Source organism: Pinus tabuliformis, chromosome 2_2, assembly GCF_031772625.1.
Source record: "Pinus tabuliformis cultivar Carrire ecotype Pingquan chromosome 2_2, CPIR1, whole genome shotgun sequence".
In the NCBI taxonomy this organism is placed as follows: domain Eukaryota; kingdom Viridiplantae; phylum Streptophyta; class Pinopsida; order Pinales; family Pinaceae; genus Pinus; species Pinus tabuliformis.
Window position 1 is genome coordinate 411,747,201 of NC_142300.1, and position 8,579 is coordinate 411,755,779.

Genomic DNA, 8,579 nt, shown 5'->3' on the forward strand with positions numbered 1-8,579 from the left:
TTTCTTTTCAAAGAAATGAAGACTTTACGACAATTATTTTTCAGAAAATACTAATCGATGTAAGATAACTTCGACAAGGAATTGATAATGATAAAGAAATTTCTTAAGAAACACTAAACATTCAAGGTAAAATTAGGGCTAGGAGAGGAAATGCAAACTGATTTCAGAGCCATGAAAACATTGATCTTTCAGCAAACAACATCAGAAGCAAATTTGGAAAAAATCAAGCAATAGATGGCTTTTTTGGCTTGATAGGGATCAGTGCAGCCCTGAGTGGGAGACAGTGCGTTGCGGAGCACTATCTCTAAGCTAAGGTTTCTCTGTAGTGCATTGTGTCAAGAACAACACTGTGTTGGTGCTAGAGAGCCCAATTAACAGACATTTAAGCAGACTTTTTGACAAAAAAAACTTGAAAATGACTGAAAAGAGATCAATGAAATCAAGTAAAGTCTGCTAGGATGTAACATGATAAGGGTAAACTACCAGGAACGATGGTCATTCCCCAGTATGGTCGCCAATTTGTTATATGGAATTTATACCTATGGATAAATACATCTTCCCTAAGTGGGTAGTTACACTTAGAACAATAGAAGTAAATATGTTTAACCTTTTCCTACAATATACATATAAGATAAAGGAACCTACTTGTGATCCTTCGCTTCCTTTGATCTCCTTTGAATTGCTCCCGTCGCTCCTGCTCAAAATGAATTCGCTCAATTGGTACCTATCAACATCAACAAAAGATGACAACAATCAGAGCATATGATCTATCTACTGTAAACAAATGGAATTGACAACATTTGAACATACATTCATCATAGGTAAAGATAAAATTACTGGAAAAGGAACAAACAACTTTATTGATTAATAGAAGGAGAAGTTACAACCAATTTGGTTTGATCCCATGTTACTCATCCAACTTATTCCAAACCCTCATCACACCAATAGCACATCAATCCAGCAACATAACCTTACTTGACAATGATTTCATGTCTCAAACCAATAGTATTTGTCTACAATATCCAAGTTCTAGCCCCTTGATCACTATGATGAGTGGTCAATTTATAGGGAAATGCAAGTGGTTTTGTCATAAATTGGGCATTGAATTGTATTCCATAATTGGATAGTTAGCTTCCATGGAGAAAGGGATGAGAGGATAGAGGTTTAATTGATCCATAGCCTATCCAAAAACGAGCTCATAGGATGAGATAAGAGTTGGGCGTCCTTCTAGAATGCTCTAGAATCAAGGAATATTCCAAGAATACTATTTCAATTTTGCTCATTATCTCCCAAATAGGTTAAAGTGGGCCTAAGTGCACTGCATTGCAGATCTGAATGGGCCTACCTACTATGTAGAGAAGTTGTCCCTGACCAAGGTTGCACTAGTGTCCCAAAGAGGCATTTTAGCAGGGTTTCAAGCTAGGAAACTTTCATGGATGAAAACATTTAATATGATGAATTGTCTAGGGAATGTAGTAGCTAAATTAGGGTTTGATGAGCCTTATTTGTACTGATCTGATTGTTGGGAGTGATGTACCCAAATAGACCTATAACATTCAATGATGGGGACATCTACAAAATCAGGGAAAAGGTCCAGGAGTTCAAAACGGAGACCTGTGATAGAATTGATGATTGTTATAGAATGATCTTGGATGAGGTAAAATAGGGCATCGTGGATCTGAAGGCATTGCTACAAATAGAAAAAGAACCAGAACGAATAACTCATCCACTGCAGGTAGAGTGAAGAATAGAGACAGAGTTCGACGTTAGAATTTTGGAGGTGCCAGTTGGGGCACTACATTTCTACACAATGGAGGACAGAGAACAAGCCAAAACATGGAATACCATCAACATAAATATCTTCACGTTGCCCATTCAGTTGCTGCACAAATTCCACCAAATTTTAACAACTGAGCTATAGGAGTGGGACCAACGAACTTTGGTGTTGACGATGTGCTAGGTGGAAAATGAGAAGGTTGCGATGAAGAAGGAGCTAGATTAGGTGGCTAATGAAAGAGATGATGCATGTCAGTGACAACATCAAAACCATAAAAGTTAGCTGTAGCATAGTCTCGGATGTGAAGGTCGGTGAGGAGGAACCACCAACAGAGAAGGTCGCGAAGCTCGCCTTTGTGATCAAGGAATCAAAGAATTCACTAGCAAAGATTAAATTTGAGTATGATGTGTAGATAGCAGAGTTGCAAATAAGGTTGCATCCAGACATGCCACCATAAGTGCGAGAGTAGAGGTAAAAAGACTTAAAGGCAACATTGAAAGGCATCTCTGACAGAGTGGAAGATTGCAGGAAATTATTGGATGACACGATGCAGATTTGGACCTCACTATAGGAGGATAAAAACATTCAAAATATCGAGGAATAATTATAGGTAAGGAAGAAGTAGCGTAATGAGATCTTGGCAGCTATAAAGAACTAACAAGTCTTGTAGAAACATGTCAGTATTACTAAAGGAAAGAACTTCCAAAAGAAGATAGATGATCTTTAGTGGAAGGAAAAATTTTTCCAAGAAAGGACTCAATCGTGGGAGGATGATACCCTCAAATGTTCTCAGGCAGTGGATGAAAGGATCAAAACATTGAAGAAAAGGGAGGCAAAAATGCTACAAAAGGCTGTTGACCCAACCACATAGGGATTGCTAGAGGAGGTACACAAATAGGAGAAACAAATGGCAGAGATATTCTAGTTGTATAATGTAGTCTACAATGGAATTACAACGAAAATCAAGGGAGCCGAAGCTGAGTGACTCGGGACAAGTCATGGGTGAGTGTTGGGAGCTTGTTGGGTGAAACCCAACTTGCACAAGTTTTGGTCAAAGACTCCACATTTTGAGGAGGGGAGCATGCAAAGTTGGCGAAGTTTTATTTATCGTGCAGTGTTTATGGTCTTTGGGGTTGGTCAAAAGTCCCTTATTTTGTAAGAGCTTTAGGGTATTAGTCCATTGTTTTTTCGGATCCATGGTATGTTGACCATGGTCTTGTAGTAAGGAAGCCTATATAAAGAATATGTAATACTTTGTTGAATATATAAAAAACTAACTGAGCATAGATTGTTTGTATTCTCTGTCTTGAGTCTGTATTTTTGGGGAAGGCTCCGTAGTTGAGTGCACGGAGGCCTTGAGGAGTCTACAACTGAGTGTGCAGAAAACCTACATCAAGGTGTGCAGGTGAGGGAAGTGCATGTATTGAAGATCCATATTAATAAAGAAGAAGATTTGGCGAAGTATTGTGTATCTTTCTGTGTTCATTCTTTGTTGTTATTGATATCATTATGCATGCTTTTTACTAAATTATGCGAAAGAATATATGTTATACTATTTTCTATTATGTATATGTGTTAAGTACTAATCTGTGAAGTTAATAATCACTGTGAAGCTATTCATGTATGCAAAGTTATAGGTAGATATAAGAAATAAGTGAATACACGGGTGCCACAACACGTATATCCCTCTGGCTACAGAAACCTTATCCTGCAACCTCCCATAACCGCTTTGGGTGAGACTGCAATCTGCTTGCAGGTCACTGCCGAAAGGGCTAATGGTTGTGAGTTTTGTTAGTGTGAAACACACTTTGAACTTGGGTCAAGCCCGCTTAAACCCGTGACTCGTCCCGAGTCACTCAGATATGTTCCCTTGATTTTCGCTGCAATTCAATTGTTGACTGCATTATATAGTTGGACTGTCTCTACCATTTGTTTCTCCTATTTGTGCACCTTCTCCAACAATGCCTTTATGGTCAGGCCATGTTCTGAATGTTGGGAAAACTTGTGAATTCTATGCGAGCTCCCTAATCATTATTAAAAATGTGTTTTGGATCGTCTCAAATTAACGGAAATGTGAAGGATTGTGTGTCAAGTATTGAGTGTCTTTTATGAGAAGTTCATGAGGTTAATTATATGTTTAAAAACACATATACAACAAGTAAATGCAGAGAAATAAGATAGAACAAACTCATAACACAAAGCTAATAAAGGAGTTAACCCCTCCTGGGCTACATCTCCTTAGACCTACTTCAATGGCTAGGCCCTCTTTCGATTAATGGTTAATTTCTCTAATTACATGCACCTGTAGTGCTCCAATGGCTTTACAACCTTCTCCATTGGATTTAGAAGACCCAAAAACCCCAAAAATGACTTTCTAATCTCTGGAATCAGACTCTAGCAAATTTAGGCTTGACCTCCTCTCCTGGTGGCTCTAGGCTTCCTTAAACTTCAACGTAGCAAAATCACGTACAAAAGTGCCTTTTTGCCTCTGCAACCTTTTTCCATTGTGTTAAGAGCATCCAAATCATCTAGGAATGACTCTTTCTTAGCCAAAATATGCCAAAGTTATGACCTCTTCAGTTTTTCCTAGGAAATATCCACTAAATCTGGAGCTAACTCAAAATTTGGCAGAGTTAACTAGAGTTTTTCAGATTTAGCCAAAATCTTTCCAAACTAATCCGAAATTAATTAACTGATAAACACTGATTAATTAGCACTAATCCCATTTAGCGCATTAATTTGGTAGCTAGCATCAGTGTTGGTAACATAATGGTGGTTAGTGTTACCTGGCAGTTATGTAACCACTAGTGGTTAACATAAATGCTAGTGGTTTAATGTTTTGAGGTTGGTCACATGCTAGCAGTTACTACTAGCAGTTAACTCGAAACCTCAATGCATTTTACACTTAAATAGAAATTACGCCCTTTACATGTTAAGACATAAGGTTGCTGTATGGCGGTAAGACATGGTGCTTGTTTAGGCAAGGTCACAGATTCGACTCCCTAGTCTACCATATAAACTTTTAACCGACCTTTGAGAGGGCATGTGGTGGCCTCTGGGCTTGCCACATGTCACCCTCTCATTATTCCACCAAAAATTCTTTAACCAATTACGTGTCACCACTTGTGGGAATATTTTAGGAATATTTTAAGGAATATTCCTTTTTCTAACTGGGTTGTATGGATGCCTAGTCAGCATCCCAGTCACCAAATTTTGCATGTTTGACCAAATGAACTACAAGTTCTAAGTTTCTCATACGAACTCCATTTTGAGTGAAACGAGTTGCATTGGGATTGTATCACCGAAATAGATATTGTTGTTTAGGTTTTGATCGATTCTAAGCACTTTGATTTTTGAGCAAATTTTTCCCCTAACCCAGATTTTGATCAGGGCAATAGCCTAACCAATGTGTTTTAAATTTTCTTAGGAACTTCAAGAATTTGCTTTCATATAATAATAAAAGATCTCCTTCTTGGAATGTATTCTTCTTGATATGCCTATCATGTCAGGCTTTCTCCCCTGCTTTTTGTACTTGTTGATGAAAACTTGCAATTTGATGGTTTAAGGGGGTTTGATGTAGGTTTAGAGTGTACTGTTGTTGGCTTATTGGGCCCTGACCTAGGTTTGGAAGACCTTTTAGCCAAACAAATCCGATACTACCGGCCCTTTCGGAAACAATCCGTGGAGCGCGGACTGAAGTCTCACCCAAGGCAGTATGGAATGGTGTTGGAACTAGGTTTCCACACCCTGGGATGTCTTGATGAAGTTTGGTGGACTCGCAACCTGATCTACACACTTACGACTTTCGCACAACAGTCTAACTTTCACAAATATTTGCGAAGGGGAGTTTCTTAGATCCTTAGTCTTATTGCAGTTAATATAGATCTGATTTATTCATCCAGGTCTTTAAGCAAACATTTAACAGTTTAACCTAGTGTGTGCAATCATAAAGCTTTAAAAGTATTCATAAAATCATAACATAAACATAAACATTCAGATCTATGATTAGATACATAGCCATTTCAGAAACACTTATCTTTATTAATCTTCCTCTGAGTACAATACAATTCCACCCTGTGCACTCAGCTATAGGGGTCCGCACACACAACTACGGACTCTATCATGCCTCTGTGCACATAGCTGCAGAGCCTATTCTATCCTCTACTACCCATGACTCGGGCTTACACACACAGATTGCTCTCATTTCACAAACCCATACACTTTAGATTCTTCGACAAAGCTACTATCCAGAACTATCTTCTAATCCTAGATCCTTGCTCTATTTATACATTCCCATGGTCCATGGACCATGGGCAAGCCGACACATTCTACATTAATCTATAATATTTTAGGGCGGACTACCCTTAGACTTTACCCATTACATTTCACACTCCGCGCACTTCACGGAGCTTCTACTATACTCTGACCTAAAATTGCAGGTTTCAAGCCCCAAAACCTATTATGTAGGGGCTCTACTGCCCAACATGCCCCCAACACAATCATTGTGACCCGTCCCAAGTCACTCAGCTAGTATGGTGATCTTTGCGGAGAGGTTATTCAACAACTTCTATGCTTCGCTTACTCCTGCAACACATTCTTTTGCCATCTGCTGTATTTGTTGCGCGCGAGCCTCTGACACCTCATTATCAGCTTCACTTACTTCTTTGAGTTCATATCCTACCTCAATGTGGGCTAGCATTTCCTCAATGCTGGCGGTGACTACGAATGCCTCATCAAGCCATGGTTAGATGCATTCTTTAAGGAGCACTTATTTCTGACAAGCAGCGTCGACTTATGCCTTGAGTGCCTGGGCCTCCCTCATCTTGGCCAATCGCTGAGTAATGGAAACCATCTGCACAGTCCCCTAGACATTATCATAGGCTGTCTGCAACTCCCATGCTTCAGTTTCTACCTGCTGTAGCGCTGGGTCTTCCTACAGTGATGTGAGTGTAAAAAGGGACTAATTCAACAATCCTGTGCAATCCTGTATAGCGTGCTCCATTATTGCCAATCCTTATTGAAGAGCATGGAAGCACTACTCTTTAACTTCCAATGGTGTAGTGGGCTGTGCTTTGAGTCTTAGTTCCGTGATCTACAAGTTCAATTCCCATTGAATTTTGGCAACCTCCTCCTGAGTCTTACGGAATCTTGTGGCTATATGATAAATCTTTTCGGCTACTAGGAGTTCCGCTGGCATAGCCATCTCTGGTACACTGTTTCAAACTTCTTCCATGGCCTATTCCCATTCTTGGTTGCGTGCAACCAAGTCATCACACTAGATACTAACCTAGTCCAGATTTCCCTTTTGCTCCGTCAATATTTGTAGTGTGCAGCTTTCCCTAGCACGAATCTCAGTGGTACCCCATCCTGCAGCTGGTATAGGGTTTCTCTAGGAAGGGCGAACAAATTCAACCCCAAACTTCTCACATTACCTTCGGCTTCTACTATGATTGCACCTGCTGGTAATCCTAAAGTATTCATTGAGTGGGCACACACCATCTCTTCTGTTGTGGATGTATTGTCGGCTAGGTTCGGTATCCTCACTCATGGGGGTCACACTTGTAATGCCTTTAGCTATGCACTGAGAACCCCCAACACAGTTGTTTGCTCTATCATCAACTTCTCCAGATCATGTACTGGTTGCTTGTTAGCAAGAAGATATCCCTCCAAGGTCCTTGCTGTCTTCATCATTTTGCACGCTGGTGGCTGCTCCTGGACACATGGTCTCTTAAGTTGAGTTGATGCTGTGGTCAGGTCCACGCGTTCCTGTGTCTCCACTTCCCCTTGTATGTCCTATTCCATGGATATTTCTTCCACAATCTCTTTAGTTTCTATAGTGATAGTCTCTCCTGCTGCCTCAGGTGCCTCCTGCTGTGTGGGTGTTTCCTTTTCGTTGCGCGTTCTTTCTGCCAACTGTGTTAAGCGCAACTTGAGTTCTTTCTTTCACTATTGAGCCGTAATCCTTTCTAATTCAACCAAGTCTAGAGCACACCATTTTGGGGGCCATACTGTCATAGCCTCAAAAATTGCAACGTCGGTTGCAATGAACGGAAGCTTTACCCATGCTCGAGTAGGATCCTTTCGAGCCCAAATATACAGGTTATGCATATCTACCTTGAACTCGAACATAATTTGCAACCGGTTGTATACTATCGGGGATAAACACAGCCTGCAATTGATCCATGTCCGTAGACTTGCCTCCATGAATATCCAAAACACCTTGATCTCACGAATCCTCGTGGCATATTTTGTAGCCCAGAGTGAATTATACCGCACGGCTTCAGGTAGGTCTTTCGCAATGTTAGGAAATTCGCTGCCCTTCGGCAGATCTCCTGCAACCAATAAGATTGTTAGTAGCAACCATGCATAATTGAAACTTTTACCTTGCTCTTGGGCTTCTCGACAGTTTTTCAAAAATTCATCATAGAGAAATTGTGCCCAATTGAACTGAACTCCTTCTACGCATTGCTCCGCGAGCGTAATGACAGAGGTTGGTACCTCGTCAACACAACATTTCCTCATGAGTTTACTTGGGTGGCGAGGCGCACCCCTCGATCTTTGATGCTTGCTATTACATACCCTCGCTTTTGCTTTTCCAACTTATATTTAACCTTCATGGCTTCGGTGAGGCCCACGTCGCTACTCATTCCGGCTATATCTGCAGGATTGTTTCCCTTAGTAGGCAGCTGGGATATTCAGTTTATAAGATCAACCAGAGATACCTGTCACGTATGAGACATAGTAACTGTCAAATAACAAAAATTGTGATAGTTGCATGGTGATAGTGGGGTATCCACCTTAG

The 8,579-nt window shown here is 40.5% G+C and overlaps 1 pseudogene; it reads right to left on the reverse strand.

Annotated features, from left to right (window-relative positions):
- Nucleotides 1-8,299, reverse strand: part of LOC149193020 (C2 and GRAM domain-containing protein At1g03370-like) — a 130,974-nt pseudogene extending 122,675 nt beyond the window's left edge.
- Between the last annotated feature and the right edge of the window lie 280 nt (nt 8,300-8,579).